Here is a 23,005-nt window from a genome sequence, read left to right on the forward strand (position 1 = left end):
TTGAATCAACTATACATCAGAGAATGAAAAATAATTTTTTTACTTGTATTTCTTAATGGTGTTTTTATTAAAAGTCTAAGTTAATTTTATGTCTGTTGTAGACAAATAGTTTTCTTTGTATTCTTTATCAGTGGTGATTATTGATTACTTAGATTTTTAATATCCATATATTAAACTAATGGCAGTTACTTTTAAAAATAGATGTTCAGCTCTGACGGTGTAAAACAAATAAAATGGTGTATGATTTGAGGCTTTCTCGGCGTTGGTTCGCTAATATGTTGTGTTCCCTGAAGATGGCTGCAGAGATAGCAGTCGAAAGCTTGGAGCATTCCAAAATCTTAACTCGGCTGATATCCCGCGAAAACATATTAGCAAATAAAATGGTATTTTATAATTATATAACTGACCAATAATAACTTCGAAGTCAATATTCCAAAGTCAATCTTTGTTTTTATCTTCCAATACATGATACATAACATTATTTAAAAATAGTGCTTAAGGTGTTTTGGAGAGAAGTATCCTATCCTATTCGCATCCTGTATCTCAATTACATATTTTATCTAGAAGATGCAAAAACTTTTATTAGTCAAATTTGATAAATTAATTTAATAAAAGGGTTAAATGACTGTGTTAAAAGAGAGAGTGTGTTAATGGTTTTCAGTTTCATGTTCAACCATTATATTTATATTCACATGTTAAAACAAAAATGTGATATAAATATTGTGGTTAAACATGTTATTTAAACTGATAAACCATTACACACTCCTTTGGCGATATGAAAAATACCAGTATGTGTTGGTATAATAGGTATCTGCAGTACCGATCATGCTCTAATGTTGGCATAACGGATACCTGTAATACCGATCGGGCCGTGAAACAAGGGATGTAGTTCCGCATTCTGCCGCTATGTGTAACGAGATGTAGTTCCGATGTTTTGCCGCCAAGTGTCTCGACGTCGCGTCAATAGCGTGTCGAAGGTAATGCATTGAGTTGGGGGTCTTTCTATTTATTTGTCTATGTTATAGATGGATTACAACCATGGTTGAGAAAAACCTGGGTATTTAAAAAAAGACCCAACCCAGTGGGTTTTACTGGGTTTTTATGGGTTTTTCTTTAATGAGTATTAAATAGTTCAATTTCATGACTAAGTGATTCAGAACACCAACATATTCTAAGAACTACTTCATGAGCAAAAACTGGTAAATTAAATAAGCAAAGATTGGTAAATTATTATTAAATATTCTTAAGTTGGCAGCCTGCATATTATCAGAATACTTTAAGTATATGGTTGTTTTGCTTTCTGTGAATTGTGAAAATTCACGTTTTGCTGCAGCATTGGATTCAAATAAAGGTAAGTGTATCTTACTTATGAGTTTATCATTCTATATCTTTCCATAGTATATAATATTTACTGAACACAAATAAAATAAACTTAAAATGCTTTGTTGTGTACTTCTAACCTAAAAATTACCAACAAGCTACGTATCAAAATCAGTGTAACAAAGAATAACCTCCTTTAGAATTGAATTTAATTAAATAACTTAGTTTAATTATTATACTTATAGGTAAAATTCAACATCATGCCATTTGGGGCTGGAAGGAAGGCAGCACCAGAATGGTCAGAGCTTTTACATGATGATGATAAGAAGAAAGTTTTTTGTAAGCATTGCAATGTTGAAGTCAGTGCTAAAATTGAAAGAATAAAATATCACCTGAAAAAATGCATCACGAGAAACAAGAAAAAGGACTTAACTCTCCTGGAAATAGAGTTAGATGACTTAGCTCCACCAACACACAATAATAATAGTTTTATATTGGATTCTTCTTCTAGTGGCACAGCAGCAGTGCAATAGTAGTAAGTCATGCCAGTGAATATTCAGTCACATTGAAAAGAAAACAGACCAGCCTGAGAGACTTCGTAATTTTTTTTTTTTTCCACATAAAAAACCCTATTTTACATGAGTATATTAGGGTTAAAGTTTTCTATTTACTGGAGATAATATAAATGAATACATTTTGAACATTTTTTTTTCTGTCGTTATGAATAAGAGAAATGTAAACTTAATTTTACGACTGTTACAACTATCAACACAAACACATGAGAAGTCTAAATCAATCATAAAGAAAGCGCTTAATTATACGAAATAGATTAAAAAAAATAATATCTGTAAATACAAAACATAATTTAATAACAATAACATAGAATTTAGCATGAAATAATACATATAGCATCCATAAGTCAACAAATGAGGGGCGTTTTCACAAAACTCGTATCTACATTTTATTCGATTTTGAGGTTTTAGCGTATCCTTATGTTTTTGGGTCAGGAGAATCCAATGGTGCTATCAGAATTAAGCTAAAGTTGGTAAGTATATCAGTAACTTGATCTTGAAATAAAAGAGATTTTTCAAAACTCGGTATCTACAGTTATGTATTTTAGAAAAGAGCTCTCTTGAAAAAAACAAGATTTTGTAGATAACGAGTTTTGTGAAAACGCCCCTCAAATATTATGATACATACTAAAGCAAAGTGGAATATACAGACATAATCATACAAACAAATATTTGATACACAAGTAAATTTATAATTTACACACGCATCCTTTTATAGCATAGGATAGATGGACAATTCATATTACTTAAGCTTAAAATTTTCAAATAATACACACAATACAAGAACAATATTGACACTTACAATTTTCTATTGATGTGGTTAATGAAATTAATGAATATTTTGCTACAACATTTTCAGTAGAATGGCTTATTGTAGATCATATTATATTTATTTAGGTGCATTTCAATGCTGTATCATCTATATCCATAAAGTGGGCAATCAAATAACAAATGTTCTACTGTTTGTTCACTTCCACAAACGCATTCATTTCCGTTCTCTACATTAATATGAAATCTCCTGAAATATGAAAGAAATTTACCATGGCCGGATACAAATTGTGTGAGAATGAAATCAGGTATAAATAATGTGCACTTTAAGTGGCTATGTACATCGGGGAAGAATAGATCTCTTGTGGTTGAGCCATTATTACTATTCTTCCACTGTGAATTCCACATATTTATTATTTGTTTTTTATACTCAGCCTTTGCACGAGATAAAGGACATTTTTTGTATGCAAAATCACCTTTGCTGGATGCTGCTAATTTCGCCAGCTCATCAGCTCTTTCATTTCCAGTGTGACCATCATGTCCTTTTATCCAAGAGAGACAAATATGGTTATTATATCTTGGTTCTTATTTCTGAGGCTATCGGATTTAAATTGAATTTATATTTAATAGAGAGCAATGCTGCTTGAGAATCTGAATGTATGTGTGAATCAGTTCTGTTGTCTATGCACCATATAACTGCTTGTTGAATGGCATAAAGTTCAGCTTGAAATACAGTGCATATTGGGGCCAGTCTGTATGTAGATGTGAAGATTTCTGTGTCTCTTGAATAGACGACAAAAGCACAGCCTACTAACTCTTCTCCATTTCCTCTCTGTGTTCGAGAGCCATCGGTATAGACGTGAAATTCGTGCCTTCTGTTGCAAGTTGTCTGATTAACAAAATGTGGGTATTCACGTGGGTGTCCTCTTGACAGAAAATGTGTTTTCTTCTCAATTTCTATCTCTTGCTGGAGTAGTCGTGAAATAACTTCTGTTCCATTTTTCCTGTCTGTCTGTTCAGATTGAGCAATGGCTGTTATATGTAGTGGTGCAATGCCTGCTATAACCAGGGCTGCGTCCGTAGATATTGTTCTCTATGCCTTCGTGATCTGGAGAACAAAACCACGCTGTATTTGAATTAATTTCTTCTGCGCCCATTTTTTATCTAATATATGCTGGTAGGCAGAAACGCAGTACAGTACCATTGGCTCGAAAGCCCCGTAGTAAATAGTACGCAGTGCTTCTGAATTGATGCCCCATGAGGGTTTTGTGGCTTGTGCTAGGGCTGATTGGAACTGGCTTGCCTTTTTGGCCAATTTTTCTAAATGTGGTTTAAAAGTCATTTTATTGTCGAGAATTACTCCGAGATATGAGAAGTGATCTAGTATTTTTATGTCTTCCATATTCAGTTGACTTTTGGTGCAGCAATTCCTTTCTTCTTGGTTATCAACATTGCTGTTGTTTTTTGTGGATTGAATTGAAGTTTGTTATTACAGCCCCATTTATAAATCGAATTAAGCGCTGTATTTGCAGCATTTTATAGGGCAGCAATTGCATCTGCTTTAACTGACAGAAGGGCATCATCTGCATATGCCATAATGTACAGTTGTTTGGTAATTGCAGGCATAATAATCCATCGTATAAAATTATCTATAGACCTGGGCTGCAGGCTGATCCTTGGTGACATCCTTTGGTCAAGTTTTTTATGATCTGTGTGTTCCCTATCGTAAACTGTGCTTTACGCCTAGAAAAATAGTTTCGAACCAACTTGTGTAGATTTCTAGGACATCTTTTCTTCTCTAACTGTTGCATGATTTTTGGGCACCAAGCATTGTCAAAAGCCCCTGATATGTCCAAAGGTATTAAAATACCTAAGTAGCTCTTTGTTTCGCAAAACTAGACTTCGTAATTAAAACCACTGATCAACAAAAAGAACAACTGGATCTTTTCATAGCAAAGTTCTTCTATGCTAATAACATAGCATTCAATGTAGCTTCAAGTAAAGAATACAAGACATGATTCAAGCATTGCGGCCTGGTTATGTTGGTCCTGATCGCTTCAACTTAAGTGGGATATTACTTCATAAGGTTGCAGATGAGGTCGATGCAAATATAAAACTTCAGTTACATGAACATAATAGCATTGTACTGCTGCAGGATGGGTGGTCTAATATAAAGAATGACCCAATTATAGCAACTAGTATCCATACAGGGCAGCAGGCATTTCTACTAGACGCAATTGATTGTGAAGCCAACCAAAAAACAGCTGAATATTGTGCGGAGTCTTTAAAAAATTCAATTAAAATGTGTGAGGATAAGTTTCAGAAAAATGTGTTTGCTGTTTGCACTGACAATGAAAATAAAATGCTAAAAATGCGTCAGCTTTTAAAAGAAGACCTGCCTGAATTATTGACATATGGGTTCTGCTCATTATGTTAATCCACTCGAAGAAGAAGTAACACCAAAAAGTGTAATTAAGCATATTGCTGAAGTCCACAAGTGCTTTCGGAACCACCATCAAACACATGGTTGGTTAAGAGAAAAGAAAGGTCTTATGCCACAACTCCCAAATTCCACTAGATGGAACTCCCAACATGATTGTCTGCATACTTTCATTGATAATTATTCTAAATATGTAGAAATTATGACAGAGCACTCTAAAAAAGTTCCTGCAAATATTAGCAAAATCTTAGATAATGTTGTAATATATAAGGATGCCACTTATCTTCTTCGTCAACTGTCTGAGGTTTGTAGAGTCCTGGATCGTCTTCAAGCAGACAACACAAATATTGCACAAGCTGTAGAACTTTGGATTGATCTCCTAGAAAATCCTGACATGAAACCATATAAGGATGCCATTAAAAAACGAAAGGAACAAGCACTAGAGCCCTTCCACTATCTTGCTAATATGTTAGATCCAAGATTCAGAGGGGCAAGAATAACTGCAGATCAAGAGGAAAGTGCAGAAAATTGGCTCACAGAGATTCATCCAGAGTGGGTGACAAGTGTTATGTCTTTTAGGATTGCTGATTCTGATTATTTTCCTGCTACTATGTTTTCTGACACAGTTGTACAACAGTTCAACCCAAACAAATGGTGGAAAATAATGGAATTGAAAACAACAAAAAAGGGGAACTTGCCAACAGGATTTATTAGCTTTGTGAAAAGTTTAATTTCTTGCCCCGCCAGCACTGCATCCATTGAGAGAATCTTCTCCACCTATGGGCTTATTTGGTCAAAATTAAGAAATAAGTTAGGAGAGGAAAAAGCTGAGAAATTAGTGAAGATCTACAGATTTCTGCATGTTAAGAAGGATTGAATTGTGATGTAGTTAATATTAATACCATTCTACAATAAAACACTGTGTTGATAAAAGTAATTTTTTTCTTTATAATGAAACATTACCTAATTAATAACTTCTGCTGACAAATTGTTATAGTAAATAAATATGATGCATCTTTTTGTAACATTTTGTATGTTGATTAAATCGTGAGAAATAAATATATGGGTTTTATTGGGTTGTGTGTCGGGTTTTATTGAAGGGTTTTTTTTAAAAAAAACCCATATGGTTTTTTTGGGTCGGGTTAAATTACAACAACCTTGATTACAACTCTCCTTCATGACCAAGTTACAGCAATGAGCACCACAATGCACATAACAAGCCAAAGGTTGTTTGTCAATCATGATAGACTGAACACGTTTATTGATCCCACTCATGTTTCCAGCCCCATCACAAGCCTATCCTCCAAGATTTGCCAATGGCAGTTGTAGTCTAATGAGAGCAACTCAAATGATGCTATGGCTTCACCAGTGGTTAAGGCAATTTGGTAAAATCCAATAAAACGAAGTTGGTACGAACTACATTCTTCAAATTACCATGCCTCAAAGTAAAAATATACTTTTCATTTTGTTTTACTGAATAAATTAGTTTTTCTCGAAACTATTTTTCGGAAAATTATTGGGGGGGGGGGACAGGTCCCCAGGTCCCCACCTGCCGTGATGCCCATGACAGCAACTGTTCATATTCACCATGGGAAATTTTTACTTTCCAAGTATCATGTATAACAAACTTCTTGTGATCCTTTCAGAACACATAAGAAGCATATTAAAAAAGGTTTAAGAGAAATATCTCTTGATACTGAAAGGGTATTCAATAAGAATTGATGTACAGTAAAATTCTGCTGTCAGCATGGGTGGTGCAGTCAGTAAAATGCTGCCCGAGATTGCGAGTTCGATCCCAGCCCAGGTCGATGGCATTTAAGTATACTTAAGTGATGCTGATGTAACCTCGGAGTTACGAGCATTGTTAAATAAAATGTAATTTTAAATTTTTTTTTAAATCCTGCTTAACTGAAACCCAGTTTAAAGAAAATAGTATAAACAGACTGTATTTTTTGGACAATTATATATAACTGCATTTTATAAGCCTGTAACCTCTACAGGGTGCATCTCCAGATGACAGATTGGATATCTGAAGGTCTATTAATCATTACCAATGAGACAGCTATCATCTTATTCTTACGCTACAGCAAAGTTATATAGGTGAATGCCTTTTAAGGAACGTAGGAAGTAGGGAAATCCACTTTCCACACCCTCAGTATATTTTTTTTGTGTTCAGTAGCAGCCCGAGAACGTATGTTGGTATCACCAATGAAAGTTATTCTTTGTTTATGTACCTTTCATTCTACCTATCCACTACACTGAGAATTGTGGAACCTTTAAATGAGAAGTGACAATTGATTCCATGTCTATTCACTCCTGTGATGCTGTTATGCAGTTATTAGTGTATTATCGAAAATAATAAACATGAATTATTCGAAAAAAAAAAAAAGTTATCCAAAACTGTTCCATCCTTTTTAGTTTGGATAATGGGGGTTCTACTGTACATACTTAAATGAAACAGAGTCAGAAATTATGTACATCTTCAAAAAACAAGATTAATGAATATTTACAAACAAACTCATTACCAGTAGTACAAGTCATAAGGATGGTAGTGATGTTTGGGGCAGGGATTTTTAGGATTTCAAATACATTAATTCAGGCTTTATAGATTATATATGGCCATGTGCATCGTCGGTTAGTGTAACCACAGTTAAAATTTCCACCTAACCCCTGATTAAGCATTTTTATGCTGCAGTGATCCTATTTAGGACTTATACAGGAGGTTAACCACAACAATCTCTAACAAACCATATTCGAGTGGTTAAAGAAGATAACCAGAGATTAATAGGCCTATTAAAACTAAGGTGACCAGATGTCCCTTCTCTGTCTCAGATATTTTTTAAGATGAAACAAAATGTCCCTTTTTGGTGACAATGACTTATCAGCATATGATTTCTTATACTCCTTTGTATCAGTTTGATGAAGACTTTATCTAAATTTATCCAACGTTCGTAGATTATCCAATGTACTTTTGAACCAACATTGTGTGCCCATAGTAAAACCGAGGCAATTGTACTAAATGTCTTAAACCCATTTGGCATTTCTGAACTGAATCTGATTTACAGAAAGGAAACTTTATTTCAATAATGACGGATGTAAAAATATTTCCATTATTTGTTACGCACTTTAATCATGCTGAGGGGATTCAAGTTAAAATGCTGGATCTTAAGTCTTTGCCTAAAGAAACTTCAGAAACCATGGCTACCAGAGGCTTAGCATAGGTTCAAATTTAGGGAAGTTGAAGGCAGAAATATGAAAACCTAAAGTAGAGATTAAATCCTTACCTTAATTTTTGTAGGGCAACTTTAATCTTCAGTTTTCTGAGTGAATATTTATATGACGTCACCTTCAAATGTTTTTTTTTTGTTTCTTAATCTATTCAGCAGTGCCTTCTTGATGTTTAACATTGTGAATGATGCTAATCTTTCCTGAGTCTAAGAATTCCTCACACAGTTAGTTCTTTATTCTTTTTAATACAGAAAAAAGACCGTTCACTTGTAGCACTTGTTGCTGGAATTGTTAGCATTAATCTGCATAATTTGTAAGTTTGAGGGAAAACTGTTTCTAACTGAAGAGTCCGGATATATTCATGGAGTTGAAATACAGTTTATTTCACCATATCAGAGTCGCAATAAACAGAAAGTTCACTCTTCAAAAGAGCAATGTCGAAATGCATTCCATAATTTTCTCATTCTAGAGCAAATTCAGAAACTGTCTACTATCAAAGAGACTTAGAAATTAAGTTTGGCTTCTACAAACCTTGTAGAAATATTCAAAGTTATGACATCAATAACTTTATTAAAAAAGTCTTCTGCAAACGAACTGATGCAAATTCTTTTAAGCAATTATACTAAGAAGAAAAAACTTTCATTTTTTTACCAGAGCAAATAAAAATTCTCACGAAGTTTCTGCAAATGACTTTTAAACTCGTCAGTCTTTCGAATACAGAAAGAAATGTCACTTTGGTTTGCTTGTAGTAATCTGAATAGAGAGTAAGAAAATGGAAGTATTAAAGAAAATATCTCTAGAAAGAAATTGAAATCGAATCCCTTTATAGTTGACAGAAGACTTGGGCACAAACAATGGTTTCTTTATCCCACTTATTCTGGTTTTCTACAATGGTGTTGAACAGCAGTTCAATGTCGCATATTATTTTGTGAACTGTTTTTACTGAACGACTGTGATTACTGCCATCATTTACGAGCAATTGAAGGAAATCTTTTGTTGACATATTCATTTAGGGCATTAGATCTCTTAGAAGATTTGGAGAAAAAAATTTCCAAAAGCTGTAAAGTAGCAGAAAAAAATGCTAACTGACTTTATGAAGCTCGTAGACTGTGAAAGAACTGAATTTTATTTATGGGCATAGCAGTGAACAAAAATGGTTTGCCTGAACTGCTCTCGAATCTTAGCCTGAAGGTCTTTATGTTTGCTGGCCATTACTGCAGCTCTGTCGTAAGTTTGTGTGACTAATTTTTAACCACAATGAAAATCATTCATTACTTCTACAGCATGTTGATATAGACCAATCACAATACAATAACATCTGACTCCATAAAGTAACCACTGCGACAATAGCGAAATTCAAGCTCAACAATCTCTTCTGCAAGAAGAACGCAGGGCTTGCACTTGTTATTCAACCCCCACCACTGCCAGCCTCGTATCCATTGCTTTTAAACTTGTATTGAGATTGTATCGACACTAGGTTCATGCTTTGAAGTGGTAGCAAGTGAAAATAGAACACTTCCAATCATCCCAATTCTAGTGATGGAAAAACTTCTATGCACATGCCTTCCTATGGTCGAGAAAATGACGATTTGTGCTTTCCTTGCTTCTAAAGACTGGCCCCTGATCGCTACATTTTTGAGTGACTGTTTGGAAAATGATAACTTAAAATAAGAAAAAAAAAAAAAAAAAACAATCACTCCTTGTGCAGATAATACAAACTGCAATTTTGGGAGTGTATTGCGCAATGTACGTCATCATAGTGTTTGCTCTTATATTGCCTCATATTTAAGAAAAAATAAAAATCTTGAAGTACATGAAGAAGTACATTGTATATCTGAGGATGGTAGTAACAGACGAGTGGATATAGTTGCTCTTAATAGACAGACGAAAAAGGCAGTAATATTAGATCTAACTGTATGGTTCGAAAAGGTTGTATCTCAAGCCTTAGCGGTTGATCAAGAAAAACAAGTCATTTACCGCCCATGTGTTCCTCACTTGAGTGAGAGGTATAATACAACTGATTACACTTGGGAGGTGAGGGGTTTGCTTTTTGGTGCCTGCAGATCGGCATATAAATATACTACTGATATTTTAAAACAATATGATATGACATCCCAAGATATTAAAAATATTTGTTTAAATATCTTAAAGAAATTAATAGGTATTTTACATAATCATTTATATAATGTTTAATTTTTAAACTTTCTAAATTGCATATTGTACTATGATTGCTACCAATTGTATTGATTTTTCTCTCTATTCCACACATGCATTTTTTAAACTGCTTTCCAGACCTATATGGTCATCTGTTATGACAGGCAGATGTATTAATAGAAAGAAAGGTGATGTCTTGACAAAATTGAAAGGAAATTTAGGGCATAACTTACTTGGGGTTGGTGTTCTGCTCTTATTGTTCATAATAATATTCAGATGGCTGCTGATGTTGTTCCTATTGATATTGAAAGCACTGTTTCTAAGATATATTCTTATTTATATATTTATAATTACTGTTAGTTGAAACCCACAATTTTGTGAACTTGTACACCAGAACTATAAACAAATTTTAGGGTACAGCAAAACAAGATGGCTTACCTTACTTCCTCAATGGAATGTCTTTTGACTATGTATGTTTCTCCGAAATCATATTTTGAATCACAAAATAAATGCTCATTTATCATCAATTCATTTTTTGAAAATCCATTATCAGAAGCATGGCTGTAGGCTACTTTCTTCACAACAAATCAGAAACTTTTCACTCTGCAGATCAAAGAGTAGAGGGTAAATTCTGTTTTAAATTATTTAAAAGCTAATTTAATTTCCAAAGGTGAAGACTGTTTCATAATACCAGAACAGTTTTTGGCAAATTGGAAAATGAGGATTTGCCATCAGAGATTGCAAAATTTAAGCAGTGTGCTCATATATTTTATCAAACTGCAGCTGATTGTACCTCTAGAAAGTTTACTGGACTTCAGTTGGGTAACACTTAAGCAGGAATACCTCAGTGGATGGATATACAGAAGACTCAATATTTCATTCGCGAAATGGCTCCTTCAGCTATCATAGATGATACTAGTCTGTATGATGAGTATGTGTATATTGAAGAATATATAACACTGAAAATATTGGAAAAATGAAAGCTGGAAAGATCATAAACTAACGAATGTTGTTTAGAAATTGTTTCACATTTTAAGGTGAACAATGTGGCTTTTTCCAATTTTCTTAAAATATTGGAATTTCTTCTTTGTTTACTTGGAACTAATGCCCCCAACATGACAAAAATGCTCTTTCCGTGCAAACTTTGCAAGCTTCAAGGTGAACTTTAGCCACATGTGTCAACTGTTACAAAATTATTTATGATAAAAAGGACTTACTAAAGAAGATCCATTCATCAGCAAAATATAAATAAATGCTGCTTTAATTCTAGGACTGTTTGGTTGGGATGAATTGAATACTACTATATAATGTAAGTTACACAGTTTTTGTTGATTTATTTATTAATTCCCAAACCTAAATATTTATGAATAAATAATTTTGATAAATTATCCACATTATGCCATCCTCTTTTGTCCCTTTTTTTCGTTGAGGAAAATTCACAGCTGGTTATTTCGAAGACAATGGACAATGGACAATGATGATGGTGAACGTGAAGTTTCATCAGTGGAAAAAAGAGAATTTTTATTAGGAATTAGGTGACAGAATATAGATCACCTGTAAAACCCCAGAAACATAAACAGTTCTAATTCCCCTATGAATCTGCTGCTTACATTACAATTATAGGCAACTGATATTTTAATTTAATTTATTGTATGCCATAGATCTTATATAAGCATCGAAGCTTTAAGATGCGGAACAAGTCAAGGGTTGTACAATTTTTTGGCGAGATTAGGAATATCTTTTCCTACATTGCAGGTAGAATGAAGAAAAGTGATGGATGGATTTTAGAATAATGCACAGTTTCCTGGTATAATTGGGGTCCTGGATTGTACACACATTGTTACTAATCTTCATCTTTTTCCTTTATGAATTTCCCATCTTTTTTATAATGTATTTAAATCTAGCAATTAAGCTCACCATGTATTGTTGGTCCCTATCATCACGGCATGGCACATCCTCAGTCTGTGGATAGAAGAGATGGCCTCCAGATATGAAGGGCAGCCGCGAATATATTGAATAAGCAGTCACGGACAGCTGATAAGAGGAGATGCTCCGAAGGGCTAACAACCCATCTCCATAAAAAACCTCAACATACGCCTCAGAATGGGACTTACAGGCTTATGAGATTTGGTACTTGGAATGTTACGAGTCTTTATAGAACAGGAGGGGTAGCAAACGAACTAGCTAGATATAGAATAGACTTTGTGGGAGTACAGGAGGTTAGGTTAGATGGGAATGGCATTTCACCAATAGGAAATTACTTGTTGTACTATGGGGAAGGAAACAACAATCGCCAATAAAATTAGGAACAGGATTCTTTACTCATAAAAGAATAAAATCAACAGTAAAAAAGGTCGAATTTATCAGTGACAAGGTATCATATTTAGTGCTTAAGGGTAGATGGTGCGAAATCATAGTTATAAATGCTCACGCCCCTATTGAAGAAAAGACGACCATACAAAGGATAGCTTCTATGAGGAATTGGAACATTTTAGATCAGTTATCTAGATATCACATGAAAATTTTATTGAGAAATTTCAATGCTAGAATATTTTTAAACAGACTATTGAAAACAAGAGCTTACACTAACTAGTAATAATAATAATGGCGTTAGGTTAGTCAACTTTGCAACATCAAAAAATTTAATTGTGAAAAGTACAACATTCCCACATAAGGAAACACATAAATATACTTGGACTTCCCCAGATGGATTAACAAACAACCAAAGAGATCATATCTTGATAGATAAATGAAGACATATTAGAACAGTAAACATTCGATCCTTCAAAGGGGCAGACTGACCATTATTTCGTAATTGGAAAATTATGAGCAAGATTATCAATAGCCAATCGAGTAGAGCAACAAGTTAATACTACGAGATTCAACATTCCGAAATTAAAAGACGACGAAACAAAGCAACATTATCAGATCGAAATTTCAAATAGGTTTGCCACTTTAGGAAGTTCCAATGAAGTTGAGAAGGAGTTAGATATTAAAAGGTGTGGGAAAATATCGGAGATAATATCAAAATTTCAGCTCAGCAGAGTACAAGTTATTATGAAACTAAGAAAAAGAAATCGTGGTTTGATGAAGATTACATCACGATAGTAGAAATAAGGAAATAGCCAAAATTGAAATTCTTACAGGATCCAGTCCAGGCGAATAGCAATAATTATTTCAATGAAAACGGAAACTTAAGTTCCACACTTAGGAACACAAATAGATATTACTTGAGAAAAAACCGAAAGAGGCAGAAACAAATAGTAGGAATAAAAACATTAAAAATTTAAAAATTCACAAAATGCAATAAAATACAATAAATAAATTATTCCAATTATTTTATATTAGTTGTCACTATTTGTAAACTGAAAACATTTGTAATTTTTAACATATTTTAAATTTAAAAAAAGATATTTAGTAATTGTTGTAATCAGTAATTTTAAATATTTTTATTACAGCCTTTGCCATCACTGATGATGGGGATGCAATCCCCGAAACATGTCTGATTTTAACAATTGAAGAAGCTTGACAACTACATGTATTCATACAACTGTTGTGATTGTTTATTGTATTTTATAATATTGCATTTTATTAATTTAAAAAATCAATGAATACTGCTGAATATTGACCGAATTGTGTATTTTATTGTCACTAGAGATTTATATAAGGCCATAAAGGAATTTAAGAAAGAATGTCAGGCAAGGGTAAACACAGTGAACAATGAGAATGATGACTTGCTTGCAGATTCTCATTTCATTCTGAACAGATGGAAAAACTAAATGTAAAAAGGTAAAATACAAATTATCAGAATGGTATCCAAATACAAACTACTGAGCCATTTATACCTGAAACCACACTTTCTGAAGTCGAAATTGCGATAGAAAAGCTGAAAAAGTAAAGTCTCAGGTATCAATCAAATTCCAGCAGAATTAATACAAGAGAGTGGAAACGAATTTTCTAGTGACATTTATAAGCTTGCACTTGCTATCTGGGAAAAGAAAATTTCGGAATATATAAGTTATTCCTTTCACGTGTTAAAAGTTGTGTAATCAAGATGTATAAAAAGAAAATTATACCAAAACAGTGGAAGGAGTTCATAATTGTACCTACCTTTAAAAAGGGGGGAAAAGACTAATGGCCGGTTTCACCAACCTTCGTTATCATTATAACGTCTCGTTAAATAATTTAATGACACGTTAGTCAGTTTTTGTGTTTCACCAAGTATCATTATTGCTAACGCATCTTTAAATTCATCGTTAATTTATTAGGATCTATTCGTCGCGTTAAAACAGTAACGATGCGTTAAGAAGTCAACAACATGGCGGTCGTAATTATTCGATGATGAAGTTCTTTATTTAGAACTTCAACATAACGACGAACTTATATGTTGTAATAACACTCGGAATAATCATTTTGAAGATTTAAATGATAAAGAATTCCACGAAAGCTACACATTAACGAAATTAGTAAGAATGATTCTAGAAGAAACTGAATACCGGTATACTGTATAGGTTAGAATACGACAGATAGAAATCACCCACTTAACGCCTCTTCAACAGACTCTTCTCGTTTTAAAATAACGTTGCGGGAAGTTTTGAAATAGTAATTGATGATATGAACGGGGTATCAAAAGCTGTATTGTCTAGATATGTGAATAAATTATCAGACGTACTATCAACATTACAATAATCATTATTTCTATAGGCCTAATAAGCTTATAGCTAAATTTTATGTTGTCATAGAGAACATAGATTGTGTACATGTTCCAATCGTATATCCTGGCATTAATATAGCCAAAAGATTCTGCAATAGAAGATCCTATTTTACCTTCAATATTCAAACAATTTCATAGGCCTATGTAACGCTCCACATAGAAAAATTGTGGCTAAACTAGCGCTGAGGTAGTTTCCTTCGTACTCTGCTTATACACCTTGCACATACGAATCTGTAACAGGTTACGTTTGATTAGTTTAGGTTTTTGTTATGCCTTGCATATACGATCAACTGCATTACCACAAAAAATCCCTTATAAGTTCAACGATTTTCACTTCTACCTCAGAACTACCTCAGCGCTAGTTTATTGAAATTGTAATAGGTTAGAATACGACAGATAGGAATCACCCACTTAACGCCTCTTCAACAGATTCTTCTCGTTTTAAAATAATGTTGCGGGAAGTTTTGAAATAGTAATTGATGATATGAACGGGGTATCAAAACCTGTATTGTCTAGATATGTGAATAAATTATCAGACGTACTACCAACATTACAATAGTCATTATTTCTATAGGCCTAATAAGCTTATAGCTAAATTTTATGTTGTCATAGACAACATAGATTGTGTACATGTTCCAATCGTATATCCTAGCAGTAATATAGCCAAAAGATTCTGCAATAGAAGATCCTATTTTTCCTTCAATATTCAAACAATTTCATAGGCCTATGTAACGCTCCGCATAGAAAAATTGTGGCTAAACTAGCGCTGAGGTAGTTTCCTTCGTACTCTGCTTATACACCTTGCACATACGAATCTGTGACAGGTTATGTTTGATTAGTTTAATTTTTTGTTATGCCTTGCATATACGATCAACTGCATTACCACAAAAAAATCCCTTATAAGTTCAACGATTTTCACTTTTACCTCAGAACAACCTCAGCGCTAGTTTATTGAAATTGTAATAGGTTAGAATACGACAGTTAGGAATCACCCACTTAACGCCTCTCCAACAGATTCTTCTCGGTTTAAGATAATGTTACGGTCTACACGGATAACACAACATTCCAAAGGAGGATGCCTTTTAAATGAAAAGGGTGCAAAGAGATTTTCTTTTAGGAGACAATGGATACCCCTTAAAATCCAATTTAATGACATCTCTCCTGAATCCTGCCACACAAGCATGGCAAAATTGTTACAGGGTACTAATAAATCTGCATGAAATACAGTGGAAAAGTAGTATGCAATTTATGGAAGAGGCGATTTCCCGTCCTAAATTTAGGCCTAATATAACTGCTTAGAATGCTTTGTATATAATTAATTGTGGCATCAATTTTTAAGCTGTCGACCTTGTAGTCCGCTAAATTTTCTCAGATTTCCTTTAGAAGCTACAATTTAACTGCTCTACATTCCTATTATTTACATTTGGAAGCAGCTGTCTTTTTTTTTTTTTAATTGCGGTATGAAACATACTGTATTTAGGAAGATGTTCTTAAAATTACTGCCTCTTACCCGTTTGCCTATGATTGTTTCTTCATGCCAAACAAAGTCAGCCATGGTCATATCAAGAGGAGTAGAAATACTCCTCTTGTATGTAACCAATGAAATTCGCGATTTCGAAGCCATGGTCGTATGAAAAACAAAACATGCAAGATACAAGTACAAAATCCCCTCGTTAGTAAACGCCTGTTAATTTTAAAGATACGAGGCTTGGTGAAATAGTCAACTTTTAAAGATTCCGTTAAAATTAAACGATCCATTTGTTGACAAGTCGTTTGTGCTGATTTAAAGAAGCTTGGTGAAACCAAGTGTAACTGTATTAACTTTCGAGGAATATCACTTTTATTGATGTCTTACAAAATGTTGTCCAATATTCTTTTGAGACATTAACTCCCTATGTAGATGAAATTATTGGGGATCATCAGTATGGTTTTAAGCATAATAGATCGACTATTGATCAGATCTTTTGTATTCGACAGATATTGGAGGAAACATGGGAGTATAAGAGCACAATACATCAGTTATTCATAGATTTCAAAAAGGCATATGATTCGGTTAAGAGAGAAGTTTTATATGATATTCTTACTGAATTTAGTATTCCCAAGAAGCTAGTTTGATTAAATGTGTCCAGTGAAACATACAGCAGAGTCTGTATAGGCCAGTTTCTGTCTGACACTTTTCCAATTCAATGTGGGGTCAAAGCAAGGAAATGCACTTTCACCTTTACTTTTCAAATATGCTCTAGAATATGCCATTAGGAAAATCCAGCAAAACAGGGAGGGTTTGGAATTGAATGGATTACATCAGCTGCTTGGTTACGAGGGTGACATGAATATGTTAGGAGAAAATCCAGACTATTAGAAAAAACACAGAACTTTTACTAGAAGTAGGTAAAGAGATAGGTTTGGAAGTAAATCCCGAAAAGACAATGTATAGATTATGTTTCGTAACCAGAACATAGTACGAAATTGAAATGAAGGGTTCAGAGTCATAGTGGGCCAAGCGCCATTTATTAAAAACGGAGAAAGTAAGGGTATAGTTAAGTGAATACCATAGTTTAATGAAGACTGACATATCATTTAGTTTTAATGTGTAGGCCCTATGCTTTATATTACTTGCTATATGTTTTCATTGAATTATTGTAATAACTTCATTTTAACTCTTGTTTTCTATGGTTTTAGTAAATGGTAGAGTTGGGCAAACAGCCTCTTACTCCCACTCGTTCTCATAGGCAAGACTAGCTGGCCGATAATGCCAGTTCTGAGAATCGTATTCTCGAGATTGGCACTCTCGGGAACGAGGAATACCGGGTCCCGGCCTGTTATCGCACGGCCGACTTATTGTTATGAAATGCGTACACTGACTGCAGGCTTAATTGCCGCTCATCACTACAATTCGTGACTCTTTCTGAAATATGAATGTTCATAAAGTAATTTAAGAAGGCACAGCAGTGTGGTATGCAATAATACAGCACATTATGATTGTCCACATTCTTACAGAAGTCACACTATTTTAATGAACTATTTATTGCCTTTCTGGAGAAGCAAAATAATGCAGCACTTTCAGTCGTTACCTAATCCTAAGCTAGTCTAAAACAATAACAAGTTATGGTTGGAGCTATGATATATTTTCTCGCTATCAGCATTTCCTTGACATTTCATATTTCATCATTCGATAGTGTTTTGTATACGCTATAGTAATGGATATCACACGACTATATTATTATATTGCGCGTTCACATCTGGATGTTTCGTTGTTATTGCGCTGTGTAAGGACGAAATAAATTAATTAATACTTATTTATATTATTATAAGGGACCAAAGACTCTGACAAAAGATATTTTTGTTTCCCAACTGATAAAATGCTGAATGTGAAATGGAAACACTTTTGCAAGAGGAAGGACAGAATAACTAAATAGAGTAGATCCTTTCAAAAATTGATCATAATTACTTACAAACGCGTTTTAAGGAACTCGGAGGTTCATTGCCGCTCTCACATAAGCCTGCCATCGGTCTGTACCCTGAGCAAGATTAATCCAATCTCTACCATCATATCCATTTTTATATTATCTTTCCATCTACGTCTCTGCCTCTCCAAACGTCTTTTCCCTCCGACTATCCAACTAACACTCTATATGCATTTCTGGATTCGCCCATACCTGCTAGATGTTCTGCCCATCTCATACCTCTGAATTTAATATTCCTAATAATGTCAAGTGAGGAGTACAATGCGTATAGTTCTACGTTGTGCAACTTCCTCCATTCTCTATCCCTCTTAGCCCCAAATATCTTCCTAAGGATCTTATTCTCGTACAGCCTTAAGCTCTGTTCCTCTCTCAAAGTGAGAGTCCAATTTTCACAACCATACAGAACAATCGGTAATATAACTGTTTTATAAATTCTAACTTTCAAGTTTTTTGAGAGCAGAGTGGATGACAAAAGCTTCTCGACCGAATAATAACAGGCATTTCTCCCCATATTTATTCTGCGTTTCCTCCCGAGTGTCATTTATATTTGCTATATCATAACAGAGAATAAAAGAGGAAACGGTTATTATTATTATTATCATTATTATTATTATTATTAAATTAGTTACTTTACGACGCTTTATCAACTGCTATCGCTATCTAGCATCTGAATGAGATGATGGTAATGCCAGTGAAATGAGTCCAGGGTCCAGCGCCGAAAGTTACCCAGCATTTGCTCTCAATGGGTTGAGGCGAGAAGACACAGCCAGGTAAAGGCTGGTTCACAATAAACCGGGAATGGAAACGACAACGAGAAATAATGTTAAAATAAATGTATTTAAATGTGAGCATTCACAATTAACGAGAAGATTGCCGGAGCCCGGGAACGGGGACGTGAAAGTTAATTGTGAGTGTTCACATTCAAATGCATTTATTTTAAGAATATTTCCGTTATCGTTGTCGTTTCCGTTCCCGGTTTATTGTGAACCAGTGTTAACTTGTCCCAACCAAGATTCGAACCGGAACCCGATCGTTTCACAGTCAGGTGTGCTAACCGTTACTCTACAGCGATGGATTATTATTATTCTTATTATTATTAATTGTTATTAATTATTATTATTATTATTATTATTATTATATTATTATTATTAGTATCACTGTTATCATCATTATCATTATCGTAATCATTAGGATGATCAAGACTATGATTATCAGGATTATTATGATGGTTATTATTTATTATTGTCTTGTAAGTTACCATTAGGTACAACGAATTAGAAATCTTATTAATTCTTAATTTATTATTCTCATTCCTATAACATATAGGATAATTATTGTAAACCATATAGGCCTATATCATTTTATATTGCAACATGGCTGCAATACAATAAGGATTGTTCTGTAACAATATTTTATAACGTGCACAACAGTAGAAAGTGTAGTTTTCTATAGTATAGGCTGGTTCACAATAAACCGGGAACAGAAACTAGAACGGAAATAATGTTAAAATAAATGTAGCCTACAGTATTTAAATGTGAGCATTCAGAATAGTTAATTGTGAATGCTTACATTTAAATACATTTATTTTAACAATATTTCCGTTCTAGTTCTCGTTTCCGTTTCCGTTCCCGGTTTATTGTGAACCAGCTTTTAATATTTTCATGTTTCATATCATTGTGTTACAAACTATTTTTTTATTTAGTTGCTATAAAAGATAGCCTAATTACTGTAAAGTGTAAACCATCTTGGACTATATAGCCTCATTTTCAACTACCTGTATTAAAATATCATTTAATACCATCCGTACAATAACGGGTTTTCATGCGTTGAAGGGTTCCGTACAAATTTTACGGAACAAACGTTTGAGTCATGAGTCTTTCGCAAACAGCTCTTTGGTTAACTCGCCGTTATTCGAGAACCAGTAAAGATTTTGAGTGGCCATCACTTTTAAAAGTAATTTCCATCCTTTCTCAACATTTCTCTCGCTTTGACCCCCCATCTAACGTGAAAAACAAAAAAGTTTTCAGCCCACAAAGGTGAAGTTGCAAATGTCTATTCTGAAGATATCAATCTCCATCGAAGTTAATATTTTTTTTCTCACTTTCCAAAAAATATTTTCAGTTCGATTTTTTTCCTATGTTTTCCTTAGACATTGAGCTATCAATCCAAAAAATTACAGCGCGATTGATTAAGTATTATAGGAGCTACGACATGATATATATTTAAAGAACCGGGAAATGTATAAGCCAATGCTTCTTATAGGAGCACGGCCCGAGCGATATCGCTTGCTTATCAGTACTACAGTCCCGCCTAGACCTCCGAGACTGTCGGGAATGACCTAGTATCGGTAATCTCGGGACCAAGAGAATCTCGTGTTCTCTATCAATGAGTCATTTGGCTACGTTAGGTACTCGCGCACCGAGCGAGACTACGATGATTACGCCACCGAGGACGGGCGATAATATGAGGCAGTCTGCCCGACTCTAGTAAATGGCGCTTGGCCCACTATGGTTCTGAACTCTTCAAATATAAAAATTGGAAATTTATTTTGAAGAAATGGAAAAATCCAAATATCTTGGAGCAACAGTAACAAATATAAATTTATTTATTTAATCTAGTGGAGTTAAGGTGATCAGGCCTTTTCTAGCACACCACCAGAATACAAACAGGCATATACAAAGAACAAATGCAGAGAGAAGTAAATAAGAAAAGGAAAAAAAAAAAAAAAAAATGCAAAAAGATATGATCACAATGAGCACAAAAAATATTAATGCAATATAATGACTGTCTAACATATTAGTGATTAAAGAAAATGATCACGTCTAAAAATAAGTAAGAGACTGTACAAATATCAAGATGAATAAAAAAATAACAATTGCGTAACATTTGCAATAAGTTAGAATACTCAGTTTACTTCATTGCACTCTAAGCAATAAGAAGATGCTTAATAAGTTTGTTTTTGAATGCTGTTACATTCCGGCAGTCTCTGATATCACTGGGTAGGGTATTCCACAAGTGCAATAGTGATAGAGTGAATGATGATGAATACATTGATGTCTTATGTGTTGGTATGGCTAATATTCGGGTATTTTGCATGCAGTTTTAGAGATTGTGATACGATGATAGGTAACTGAATCAGGAGTTAAGGTAGGCAGGTGTAGAAATGTGAAGAACTTGGAAAAGGAGAAAGAGGGAATGAAAATTACTACATTCATTAAGCTGTAGCCTAGATCATATATGTAACAGATAGGTCGGCCTTATAGGCTTTGACGTTAACAACTTTTGTCAGGTTTACTACGCTGCCATCTAGTTGTTACATAAGGAGTCACGTCATAATTCCCATTTGAATTGCATTAGCGACTGTACTGCCATCTCGTGTTCGTTTACGGCACACAGGTGGCGATCCTGGCGATTGTTCTCTTCAAAGTGCTGCCGATTTTAACATAGCGATGAGTTATCTGTTACATATAGTTAGTTAGTGGGGTTTAAAAAGGGCGCGTCAGCATCTATGGCTATTTGCGCCCTTATCTAAAATTCTTTACACAACAGAAACTATACAATAATCAGAATGCTTAAAGAACTAAAAAACGTTGTCACGATTAAAACGAGGTACACAAATGCAGTTTCAACAGGGTGATGCATAAAACATTATAAAAAACTGACCTTAACTAATATTTAAAAAGAGATAAAATAACAATACAAATGCTACCATAAATAAATTATCTGGCTTATTTCTAAAATACTCGGATGCAAAAGGTCCGAATGTCAAGTTTGTTAAAAAACTTATATACTAAATAACAAGTGTAACCTCCGGATGTAAAGGGTCCGGAGGATAATTAAAACGGGTCAAAAACTAAATCACCCTGTCAAGTCCAGTACTCGATAAAAATCTCAGGACTGCATTTGTACAATTAAAATCATTTCCAAGAGCGTCACGAAGAGTCGGCCGAATTCCATATTGCCGACGGACACGGTCATATTTTCTACAATGTAATAAAAAATGTTCCACCGTAAGTGGAACATGGCATAGATCACACTCCGGCTGAAGCTCGCCACGTAGCAGATGGCCATGTGTCAGATAACAGTGGCCAATCCTCAACCGGGTGAGTAAAACTTCTTCGTGTCGTGACGCTCTTGTGGACGAATCCCAAACTCGGACAGTATTCTTTATTCTTCGTAATTTGTTTTCCTCTTGTGCAGACCATTCTCCTTCCCATTGCCACCATATTCTACATTTCAAATAATTTTGTAAGTCTTGCCACCTCTCGCGCCAATATACCAGAGTGCCATTCGTGGCACCATCTTTGGCTGCAGCATCTGCGGCCTCATTCCCACGAATTCCGAC

The 23,005-nt window shown here is 34.3% G+C and overlaps 1 protein-coding gene and 1 long non-coding RNA gene across 2 annotated transcripts in view; one reads left to right on the top strand and one right to left on the bottom strand.

Annotated features, from left to right (window-relative positions):
* Positions 1–23,005, bottom strand: part of Sf3a2 (splicing factor 3a subunit 2) — a 95,443-nt gene that overhangs the window by 51,865 nt on the left and 20,573 nt on the right. The gene's annotated exons all lie outside the window — the stretch shown is intronic.
* On the top strand, positions 442–4,627 carry LOC138709203 (uncharacterized). The gene is made up of 2 exons (XR_011334871.1): positions 442–1,351; positions 1,566–4,627. It is a non-coding gene; the product is annotated as an uncharacterized lncRNA (long non-coding RNA).

This window comes from Periplaneta americana, chromosome 11 (genome assembly GCF_040183065.1).
Source record: "Periplaneta americana isolate PAMFEO1 chromosome 11, P.americana_PAMFEO1_priV1, whole genome shotgun sequence".
NCBI lineage: Eukaryota > Metazoa > Arthropoda > Insecta > Blattodea > Blattidae > Periplaneta > Periplaneta americana.